Below are 12,454 nucleotides of genomic sequence, written 5' to 3'. Positions count from 1 at the left end.
CTGGTGAAGTGATTTAACGGTGGCAAGGAAGGTGGAAAAATAAAAGGAGATGTCTCATCGGGAGATTCTGCGTTTACTAATAACAAAGAAAAAGCTGGCGAAAAAAAAGAGATTCAACCAATGTATGGTCGGCAGATTCAGCGTCTACTAATAACAAAGCCAACGCTGGCGATGATGAAGGAAATAATGTGAACGGTGATTCAACTAATGACCCATCAAAGGACTCAAATACTGGTCGTAATAATAGAACCAACCCCGATTATACTAAAGAATCGTGTAAAGGAGGTGATGTCAATGGATGTTCAAGAAACGCCCCACCAGGAATTCCTAAGCTAGAAGATTGTAGTAAGGATCTATTAACGGGCTTTTCAACTTGTCCTATTAATCAACACTCTGTCAGTGTGTATTTTCCCAATAGAGATCCAATCTGTTTATGTGTTGAAGATGATGAAGCGACTAATCCACCATCATATCTCCCCATGAACGTTGGAGTTTATTACACACCTAAATTCCTTGGTTACATACCTCCATTTTATAATGGTTCTGGCCAGCTAAATTTTCCATTTAATCTTTTAAACAACGGTATACCCATCTACTGTACATTGTTGTGATTTTTTCTTGAAGGGGTTCGAGCGGCGCCGCCTGTGACGAGATGAGGAAAAAAATGTGATGGCCCTCAGATCACTGGTGAAGTGATTTAACGGTGGCAAGGAAGGTGGAAAAATAAAAGGAGATGTCTCATTGGGAGATTCTGCGTTTACTAATAACAAAGAAAAAGCTGGCGAAAAAAAAGATATTCAACCAATGTATGGTCGGCAGATTCAGCGTCTACTAATAACAAAGCCAACGCTGGCGATGATGAAGGAAATAATGTGAACGGTGATTCAACTAATGACCCATCAAAGGACTCAAATACTGGTCGTAATAATAGAACCAACCCCGATTATACTAAAGAATCGTGTAAAGGAGGTGATGTCAATGGATGTTCAACAAACGCCCCACCAGGAACTCCTAAGCTAGAAGATTGTAGTAAGGATCTATTAACGGGCTTTTCAACTTGTCCTTTTAATCAACACTCTGTCAGTGTGTATTTTCCCAATAGAGATCCAATCTGTTTATGTGTTGAAGATGATGAAGCGACTAATCCACCATCATATCTCCCCATGAACGTTGGAGTTTATTACACACCTAAATTCCTTGGTTACATACCTCCATTTTATAATGGTTCTGGCCAGCTAAATTTTCCATTTAATCTTTTAAACAACGGTATACCCATCTACTGTACATTGTTGTGATTTTTTCTTGAAGGGGTCCGAGCGGCGCCGTCTGTGACGAGATGAGGAAAAAAATGTGATGGCCCTCAGATCACTGGTGAAGTGATTTAACGGTGGCAAGGAAGGTGGAAAAATAAAAGGAGATGTCTCATCGGGAGATTCTGCGTTTACTAATAACAAAGAAAAAGCTGGCGAAAAAAAAGAGATTCAACCAATGTATGGTCGGCAGATTCAGCGTCTACTAATAACAAAGCCAACGCTGGCGATGATGAAGGAAATAATGTGAACGGTGATTCAACTAATGACCCATCAAAGGACTCAAATACTGGTCGTAATAATAGAACCAACCCCGATTATACTAAAGAATCGTGTAAAGGAGGTGATGTCAATGGATGTTCAACAAACGCCCCACCAGGAACTCCTAAGCTAGAAGATTGTAGTAAGGATCTATTAACGGGCTTTTCAACTTGTCCTATTAATCAACACTCTGTCAGTGTGTATTTTCCCAATAGAGATCCAATCTGTTTATGTGTTGAAGATGATGAAGCGACTAATCCACCATCATATCTCCCCATGAACGTTGGAGTTTATTACACACCTAAATTCCTTGGTTACATACCTCCATTTTATAATGGTTCTGGCCAGCTAAATTTTACATTTAATCTTTTAAACAACGGTATACCCATCTACTGTACATTGTTGTGATTTTTTCTTGAAGGGGTTCGAGCGGCGCCGCCTGTGACGAGATGAGGAAAAAAATGTGATGGCCCTCAGATCACTGGTGAAGTGATTTAACGGTGGCAAGGAAGGTGGAAAAATAAAAGGAGATGTCTCATCGGGAGATTCTGCGTTTACTAATAACAAAGAAAAAGCTGGCGAAAAAAAGATATTCAACCAATGTATGGTCGGCAGATTCAGCGTCTACTAATAACAAAGCCAACGCTGGCGATGATGAAGGAAATAATGTGAACGGTGATTCAACTAATGACCCATCAAAGGACTCAAATACTGGTCGTAATAATAGAACCAACCCCGATTATACTAAAGAATCGTGTAAAGGAGGTGATGTCAATGGATGTTCAACAAACGCCCCACCAGGAACTCCTAAGCTAGAAGATTGTAGTAAGGATCTATTAACGGGCTTTTCAACTTGTCCTTTTAATCAACACTCTGTCAGTGTGTATTTTCCCAATAGAGATCCAATCTGTTTATGTGTTGAAGATGATGAAGCGACTAATCCACCATCATATCTCCCCATGAACGTTGGAGTTTATTACACACCTAAATTCCTTGGTTACATACCTCCATTTTATAATAGTTCTGGCCAGCTAAATTTTCCATTTAATCTTTTAAACAACGGTATACCCATCTACTGTACATTGTTGTGATTTTTTCTTGAAGGGGTTCGAGCGGCGCCGCCTGTGACGAGATGCGGAAAAAAATGTGATGGCCATCAGATCACTGGTGAAGTGATTTAACGGTGGCAAGGAAGGTGGAAAATAAAAGGAGATGTCTCATCGGGAGATTCTGCGTTTACTAATAACAAAGAAAAAGCTGGCGAAAAAAAAGAGATTCAACCAATGTATGGTCGGCAGATTCAGCGTCTACTAATAACAAAGCCAACGCTGGCGATGATGAAGGAAATAATGTGAACGGTGATTCAACTAATGACCCATCAAAGGACTCAAATACTGGTCGTAATAATAGAACCAACCCCGATTATACTAAAGAATCGTGTAAAGGAGGTGATGTCAATGGATGTTCAACAAACGCCCCACCAGGAACTCCTAAGCTAGAAGATTGTAGTAAGGATCTATTAACGGGCTTTTCAACTTGTCCTATTAATCAACACTCTGTCAGTGTGTATTTTCCCAATAGAGATCCAATCTGTTTATGTGTTGAAGATGATGAAGCGACTAATCCACCATCATATCTCCCTATGAACATTGGAGTTTATTACCCACCTAAATTCCTTGGTTACATACCTCCATTTTATAATGGTTCTGGCCAGCTAAATTTTCCATTTAATCTTTTAAACAACGGTATACCCATCTACTGTACATTGTTGTGATTTTTTCTTGAAGGGGTTCGAGCGGCGCCGCCTGTGACGAGATGAGGAAAAAAATGTGATGGCCCTCAGATCACTGGTGAAGTGATTTAACGGTGGCAAGGAAGGTGGAAAAATAAAAGGAGATGTCTCATCGGGAGATTCTGCGTTTACTAATAACAAAGAAAAAGCTGGCGAAAAAAAAGATTCAACCAATGTATGGTCGGCAGATTCAGCGTCTACTAATAACAAAGCCAACGCTGGCGATGATGAAGGAAATAATGTGAACGGTGATTCAACTAATGACCCATCAAAGGACTCAAATACTGGTCGTAATAATAGAACCAACCCCGATTATACTAAAGAATCGTGTAAAGGAGGTGATGTCAATGGATGTTCAACAAACGCCCCACCAGGAACTCCTAAGCTAGAAGATTGTAGTAAGGATCTATTAACGGGCTTTTCAACTTGTCCTATTAATCAACACTCTGTCAGTGTGTATTTTCCCAATAGAGATCCAATCTGTTTATGTGTTGAAGATGATGAAGCGACTAATCCACCATCATATCTCCCCATGAACGTTGGAGTTTATTACACACCTAAATTCCTTGGTTACATACCTCCATTTTATAATGGTTCTGGCCAGCTAAATTTTCCATTTAATCTTTTAAACAACGGTATACCCATCTACTCACCAATTCAACTACTACGTGGTTTTCTTCCTGGAACAATCGGCCCTCACGGATTTGGAATTTCACAAACAAATGGCTTAGCCAATTGTGCGGCCATAAACTTTTCAGCTCTACCTTAATTTTTGACGGAAATAGTTACACTTGTGAAAAAAATGATACTACCAATCAACAACGGGGGAGACAGTTCACAAATCGTACAACAAACTGCTCCATTTAGTCCATATTTTAGAGAATATAGTTCGTACATTCCACCCAACAGTGATGTTACTCAAAGTGCTTCTCAAAATTCACTGTACCGTTCCTTATCTATATACTTTCTGTATATAGTTTTTCTGATCCAATGTAATTTGATTTAATTTAATTCCTAGTACATATGTAGCTCGGCCAAGATATTTTGTTTCAAATCTTTTCATCAGTTTTTCCTTGAGTGCATTCTTTTCTGATGTATCTTTACTTATAATTAAAATGTCATCGACATACAATGCTAATATAATAATATTTTCTGAGTTGTCTGATTTAATGTAAACACAAGGTTCGCTGAGTGTTTTTCTGAACTGTAGATCCATTAAGACATTATCTTTCTTGTCATACCATGCCTTTGAGGCTTGTAAATATAGCTTTATTTAGTTTAAATACATGGTTTTCTTGACTATTTAACTTGAATCCACTTGGTTGTTCCATATAAACAGTCTCTTGCAAGTTTAAAAATGCTGTTTTTACATCCATATGATCAATGTGTAAGTTTAGATTTAATGCTAGGGCAATCAATGTACGTATAGTGGAATAACTATACTAGCTTCTTCTTAAAAACCCACTTGCAGCGTACAGCCTTCTTTGATTCAGGTAGTAATGTCAAACTCCAAGCCTCATTTTTCTCAAATGATTCATATTCATCTTCAATAGCTTCCCTCCAATATTTTTTCAGATCCTGATAATGCTTCCTCAATTGTCTGTGGTTCTCCATTATGCCTTGTAGCTGTCATTGCAATTACAGCATTCACACTTTGATCAATGTCTTCATAATAGCTAGAATTTTCATCTTGAGTCATGTCTGGATTCCATGTGACATCATTGGGATCATCTGCAAAGCTGGAGTCAGAAAAAGTTGAATTAGTTGTGGTTGAGTCTGATAAATCTGTAGTAGGCAAAGAATTGACATTATCGTTTGTTCTCACATTTTCTATTCCATCAGTAAAATTTATTTGACAATCAGTAGTAGTGTTATTCTGATTCAATTTTAAATCTTTATACATTATATCTTCCAAGAAGCACACATCACTTGATTTAATACATTAAGGGCTGATTTTTCAATGCTTGGATAAAACTTATCCGTCCGTATTACACGATAATATTAAAATGTCACGTAAACTGTCAAATACGGGCAATTAGAATACGTTTTTAAAATGGTAGTTTTATACATTATTTGACGAATAAGTTTTATCCAAGCATTGAAAAATCGGCCCTTAGAAGGATTATGTGGATCAATTAATCTGTATCCTTTTGACTCATTACAATATCCTACAAAAATATATTTTTTACTCTTTGATCTAGTTTCTTACGCCTCTCATCTGGGATCATTGAATAAGCAACACAACCAAATATGTATTCTCAAATTTGATAAATTAACTTTACAACATGACCATTTTTCTTCTGGTGTGGTTCCTCTTACCGCTTTACTTGGGGATTTATTCTTGATAAAGATTGCTGCATTCAAAGCCTCGGCCCAAAATCTTTGGTTCATTCCTGCACATTGTAACATACATCGTCCGGCCTCCACAATTGTCCGATTTGCTCTTTCCGCAACTCCATTTTGTTGTGGGGAGTAGGGTACAGTCGTCTGATGCACAATGCCATGCTCTTGAAGGAATGTCTGAAAGTGTTTATTAATATACTCACAACCATTGTCTGTCCTAATTATCTTTATTTTCAAATTAGTTTGATTTTCTACAAAATTTTTAAAGATTTTGAATACAGACAGAACTTCATCTTTACTTTTAATAAAATAACCAAATGACGTCATCCTCGTATAATCATCTATAAATGTTAATAAATACTTGGCACCACTAAATGAGGAAACTGACATAAGCCCACATAAGTCGGAATGTATGAGACCTAATTTCTCGACTTAAGGATTGTTTTGGGAATGGTATTCTACTTTGCTTCCCTTCAATACAAGCCGCACAAGGTTTACTTTTAATATAAGTGTAATCAATTCCATTTGCCATACCTTGTTTAAGTAAATGCATACTTCGTCAGTTCAGGTGTCCAAGTCTCCGATGCCAAATCTCCTGCGATTGGTTGGCTTCACACAAATTCACACCTTCTGCGCCTTCCTCATCCACGGACTGGATATGTGGCTTGACCAAAGCCACTGTTTGACATGTCGCAGCCAGCTCATGACCATTTGTTAATTGTTGACCCACTGTGTCCAATTCATAGACACCATTCACCTTTGTAGCACTTGCAACTGGCAGATTTCCACGATAAACATTACACTTCTCAGTTTCAAAACAAACTTCAAGTCCCTTAGAAGCAATTTTGCCTACAGAAATAAGATTTGTTCATAGTCCCGGCACAAAAATAACCTCACTTAACTTTGTAACTTGAGTTTGTCCTTTCAACAACAGTTCTACCTCACCATGACCTTCACTATGCAATTTTTTATTTTTAGCAACTCTAACTAACCGCGGAGTGTCCACAGCATAATTTTTTAATAGATTTTTGTTGTTTGTCATGTGACAAGTAGCGCCAGAGTCGACATACCAAGCATTTGAGTCAATGTTCACAGCCAGTGCTGTCAATAATGTTCCATTCCACGCTTTCTCACATTTTACATTTTCACCCTGATAGTTATTTTTATTATTCATTTTAGTTGGACAGTTTTTAGCAAAGTGATTTGGTTTCTTGCAAATAAAGCACTTTAAGAGGTTTGACACCTTTTGTAGTAAACTTATTTGTAAACATTGCACCTTCGCTCTTGTCAAAGTCTCTACGTAAATTTTCTTGTAACAATTTACTTTTCACTGTTTCACTACACAATTTAATGTTCGAATTTTCTAAAGCCATGATAAGCGGATCATAATCTGGAGGTAAACCGCTTAACATTAACACTGACAGAAAATCATCTTCCAATGGAGACGTGTTTGTGTCTAACAATTGTTGATCCAAATCTGTGATTCGCAAGATATACGCTTCCATAACACTAACTTGTTCCAATTTAAATCCAAATAACGTGCGCAAGAGTCCCAGACGTAGACACAGCCCCCTATCCTCATAAGCTGTCTTCAAATTGTTCCATGCCTCGTAACCAGTGGTAGCATTTCTGACGTGGGAAAAAGACGAGGGTTGAACCATCAAACCTATCTTTGCGAGTGCCTTTAGTTGTTTGCGGCCGTCACTGACCCTGGGAACACCCGGTGCAGATTCCTCGACACAATCCCATAAATCTTCATGGACTAAATACATGCGCATCATAAATTTCCAGTTACCATAGTTCGATATTCCGATGAGCTTATCAAAATTTATTGCAATTCCAGAATTTGCAGCTGTCGATGATGATGGTGGTAATGCGTCGTTACGCGGAATCGCATCTCTTAGATATTTCTCTTTTTTATACAAAAACTTTTATGCACACTTATTCTTTGCGTATTCTGGGCCCATAACCTGATGGGATTATGGGAAAATAACAACAGATTATCTTGATATACTGAGATTTAATCCAATTAATCTTAGCCAAGTTACACAGACACACTCACAGCAAAACAGTTGACAGTTGACACATCACACAAGAGGAAGTATAAAGCGACCACAGATAATAAACAATATTACATTATAGACAGTAGCTACAAATATAAAAATAATAATAATATAATAGCATATACACGCTGTTTTCCAATTACAGAGCATAATGCGACTCAGTGCCGCATAATACCGAATTATGCTGATGCTTAGGAATGGTTGCCATGTCGGTTCCAATATGGTTGGCACCAACCAAATCGGAGCGTCTGTATATGCTCTAAAGAGCTATCCAGACAACTTAAAGACAATTTACATTGTTTGGTTTATATATTATGTACTAGTTCTAACACTATAATATTATACAACGTCATCTTAGATCATTAAGTAATGGATGGAGTACGCTGGCAAATGTTCTAACTTTCTGCTGATTTTGGTGCGGGGAGGGTAACTCACACTATTGAAACACAATAACACATTCACAAAAATAATTTGTGTCACGAAAGTCGTAAAAATTTACGACCTTTTAAGCGAAGAGTTTTTAAATTCAACTCTATCCCTAAGTTCATAAAGATTAAATTTGTGTTTCATTCTAAGTTGTCTCGTGGGGATGCGGTTCAATATCGCGTTCTAAATTCAACTTTATAACTTAGAATATAAAGATTAAATTTGTATTTCTTTAAAAGATAGTCTCGTAAGGAATGCGGTTCATTATCGCGTTTTAAATTCAACTTTATCTCTTAGTTCATAAAGATTAAATTTGTATATTTTCTTTCCATGATAGTCTCGTGGGGCCGCATCAATGATCGAGTAAACATGACTCGATTAGTTGTCTTGATCATATCGCTAAACGATACATCGACGATTATTAGAAATTGCATTTAATTAGAAATGTACGTTAAAAAAATAAAAAAATATACACAAATGAAAGGTTATTCCATCTTTTTTAATATTCGACATGTTTGAATTGCTTCTTCAAGTCTTGACAGTGCAAAACGGCATTTTTAGCGGAGCACTCGCAGACGTTCTTTCGATGTTTTACGAATACGCAGAGTGTTTGTAATCGATTACGCAAGTAGTTTTTATGAAAGCATAAGATTTTTTGATTCGAATAATCTTATACCTCGGCAAAAGGGGAAACGCCTGCGAGTGTTATCCATTACTTAATGATCTAAGAACGTCATTCATGTCTATACATGAATGACGTCACAAAAGTTCAGTTATAAAACGCAAATAACTTTGTGATTATAATATGCGAAGGGTCAGATGGTAGGGGACTTTTTACATTTAATTTAATATACTAATGAACCAATTTTCAGCTTTATGGAAATTTGGGAATTTTTATATGTAAAGTTTGACCTATTTATTGCACACAAACAAGAAGTAGTGATCGGATTTGTTTGATAATATTGTGAGCAAATAGATTATGGTCTGAATTTGAGGATTTCTTTAGCTGAGATTTCTTTAGGATTTCTTTATATATTCTCAACACGCTAACTTCGGATCACTGTGGCCAGAAAGTAGTTTTTGAATGGGATTGCATACCTACATTTAAAAGAATTAATGTTAGGCCTATAACTAGAAAAGGCATTCATACATTTAGAAATAATATTGATAATAAACTACCTGACCTGAATAATCAATCCTTTCATAAAAATCCTTGTGAAATGTTTACAAATCTTTTTAAGTTCATTCATAGTGAATATGAAAAAATATTTAAAATTAAATCTTTAACTATTACCAAGGATTTACCATTCAGCCAATGGGCAACTCCTAGTATACACAGATGCAGGAACGTTCTTTACGAGTTATATATGGTATGAAACAATATAACAAAGACTTATCATTTCTTAGTTATGTTAGAAATTATTCAAAAACATTTAAAAAAGTTTGTTTCACTGCCAAGAGTTTGTATATCAGAGACAAAATACGCAACTCTGACAATAAAGTTAAAACGGTTTGGACAATTATTAATGGTGAATTGGGCAAAATCCGATCAAACGATAGTACCATAAAACTTGTCAACTCTGGTAGGGTCATTGACAAAAGTGCTGATGTTGCGCTTGCTTTTGAAGATTTCTTTAGTAGTGTCCCTGCTAGTTTAACTAAGAATTTAAATTTGTCTTCAGCGCTTGCAGAGTCTTTATTGAGGGATCACGTTGCTGAGTGTAACAAATTATTTGAATTGCGACACGTGACTGCTGATGAAATTGTTAAAACTTTTAAAACATTAAATTTAAAAAAAACATGTGATCTCTGGGGTATGTCTGTAAATTTAGTAAATAATATCATAGAAAACATTGCCAATCAACTAGCGTTTATATTTAATCAGTGTTGCGACTGTGGTATTTTCCCTGATTTACTAAAGTTTAGCAAAGTTATTCCTTTATTTAAAAGTGGTGACCAAGAAGACAGTAATAACTATAGGCCAATTTCCATATTACCAACTTTGAGCAAAGTCTTCGAGAAACTAATTTTAAACCAATTAAATAGTCATTTTGCATCAAATGGTTTACTGCACGCCAAACAGTATGGTTTCACAAAGGGGCGCTCTACCACTGATGCCGGAGTAGCTCTTTTATCACATATATACAAAGCATGGGAAAATTCAAAGAATGCTTTGGGGATATTCTGCGACCTTTCTAAGGCTTTCGACTGTGTAGAACATTCCACTCTATTACGGAAACTAAATTTTTATGGTATCAAAGGTTTAGCTCAGGATCTCATAGCTTCATATCTTCAGAACAGGGTACAAACCGTTGTCGTTAATGGAGAGAAATCTCGCGGTGCGCCGATTAACATAGGTGTTCCGCAGGGATCTATCTTAGGACCGTTTTTGTTCTTAGTGTATATTAATGACCTACCTTATTATTTGCAGGATATGTGTGAAATAGTACTGTTTGCAGATGACACCTCATTAATTTTTAATGTGGATAGACATGACACAAATGTTGACGAAGTAAACTCTGCTCTTTTACGCATATCCAATTGGTTTAATGCTAATAATTTACTATTAAATACAAAAAAAACAAATTGTGTAGAATTTATCCTCCCAAATGTAAAAAAGGTGAAAAGGAATATTATTTTAAACGGGGAGGTATTATACCCTGTGGAATCGACTGTTTTTCTTGGTTTGACATTAGATGAGAAGCTTCAATGGGGGGCCCATGTTACCACCACCGCTGCTAAGCTCAGCTCAGCTGCATATGCAGTTAGAAGAATAAGGCATCTCACCGATGAAGAAACGGCTAGATTGGTTTACTTTAGCTACTTTCATAGCATAATGTCCTATGGAATCCTGCTATGGGGCAGGGCTGCAGATATAGAAACTATATTTATATTACAGAAAAGAGCCATACGCTCTGTATATAATTTGCGTGCTCGAGACTCACTAAGAGATCTCTTTAAGAATACTGGTATCCTTACTGTACCGTCGCAGTATATATTTAATAATATTTTATATGTACATAATAACGCTTACTTACACACAAAAGTAGGAGATAGACATTGTTATGACACAAGAAACAGAAATAAAATTGAAATGCCATTATTCCGGCTAGCTAAAGTTAAAAATTCATTTATGGGCCAAGGTATACGCTTTTACAACAGAATTCCTCATAATATTAAAGAGTTTAGTAGTTCTACATTTAAATCTTATATAAAAAATGTACTTGTCAAGAGAGCCTATTACAGTATTAAGGAATATATGGAAGATAAAAACCCATGGAGGGTTGTCGCGTAAAAACCACAGGACAGTTCTTTGGTATATTATGATAATATATTATGATATTACATATTATGTAATTTGTAAAATTGTAAATCTGACATGATTAAAAAGAGCAACTATGGAGTTTCTTGCCGATTCTTCTCCGTAGATACTGCTTTCCGAATCGGTGGTAATGTTAAAAACATGTACTTAATGACGTTTCAAAAGTGCTTCTAGAAGAAGTCTAATTGAATAAATAAATGTTTGAGTTTGAGTTTGAGTTTGAGTTAGCGAAGAAAAGCTTAAGATTCTTGTATTTGTAAATTGTAATGTCAAAAGTTTTCTGAAATAAAACACTTCATAATTTAGTAATTGTTTATTACAAAATCGATAGTTTTCTACAACCTGTCGATTGAATACATTTTCATATTACTAGAATGTTTACTGAATAAAAATAACTTCCTATTGATATTAAAGATAATATTAATTTGACATCAATGTTACATGAAAATTCATACTGTTACTCTATTTTATATAAACTGCCTTATTTAGAAAAATCTAGAATATTATGTCTATCATTACTTACTGCACGTAAAACACGACTATAAATATTTTACATAATACTATAATACACGTTTGAATTAAAAATATAATATAAATATTTTCTTGCTCACAACAATAATTCGTTAAAAATTAAACTCTGTTAATTGATAGTTAAAAAAAATATTAAAATTGAATTTGAATTTATACATTAAAAAGTGAGATTTATCACATAGGTATTTAAATTGATTTTAAATTTGTGCTAAAATGAAAATGTTTCTTCGAATGATGATTAAAATCCGTTATAATATTCTGTTTTATAACGATCTGACTATCAAAGGATCCGTGTGTTTTATATAATATATTGTCATAGTAAGACTGAAATTTAATTAAGTCTTCCGAATAGTAATGCGTTTAATGGCCGTTCCCAATATTCAAACTACGGTTATAGAAATATAGA

The 12,454-nt window shown here is 35.6% G+C and overlaps 1 long non-coding RNA gene across 1 annotated transcript; it reads right to left on the bottom strand.

Annotated features, from left to right (window-relative positions):
* Window positions 1-3,521: 3,521 nt before the first annotated feature.
* Window positions 3,522-7,752, bottom strand: LOC149906928 (uncharacterized). The gene is made up of 3 exons (XR_016456953.1): window positions 6,241-7,752; window positions 5,683-5,883; window positions 3,522-5,102 (listed from the first exon to the last, which is right to left on the bottom strand). It is a non-coding gene; the product is annotated as an uncharacterized LOC149906928 (long non-coding RNA).
* Between the last annotated feature and the right edge of the window lie 4,702 nt (window positions 7,753-12,454).

Source organism: Colias eurytheme, chromosome 7, assembly GCF_061535395.1.
Source record: "Colias eurytheme isolate Ceu_HAF_F1 chromosome 7, ilColEury1 Martin Lab GWU primary, whole genome shotgun sequence".
In the NCBI taxonomy this organism is placed as follows: domain Eukaryota; kingdom Metazoa; phylum Arthropoda; class Insecta; order Lepidoptera; family Pieridae; genus Colias; species Colias eurytheme.
Note: the sequence above shows the minus strand (reverse complement) of the source record. Positions and strands in the feature narration are given on the sequence as shown.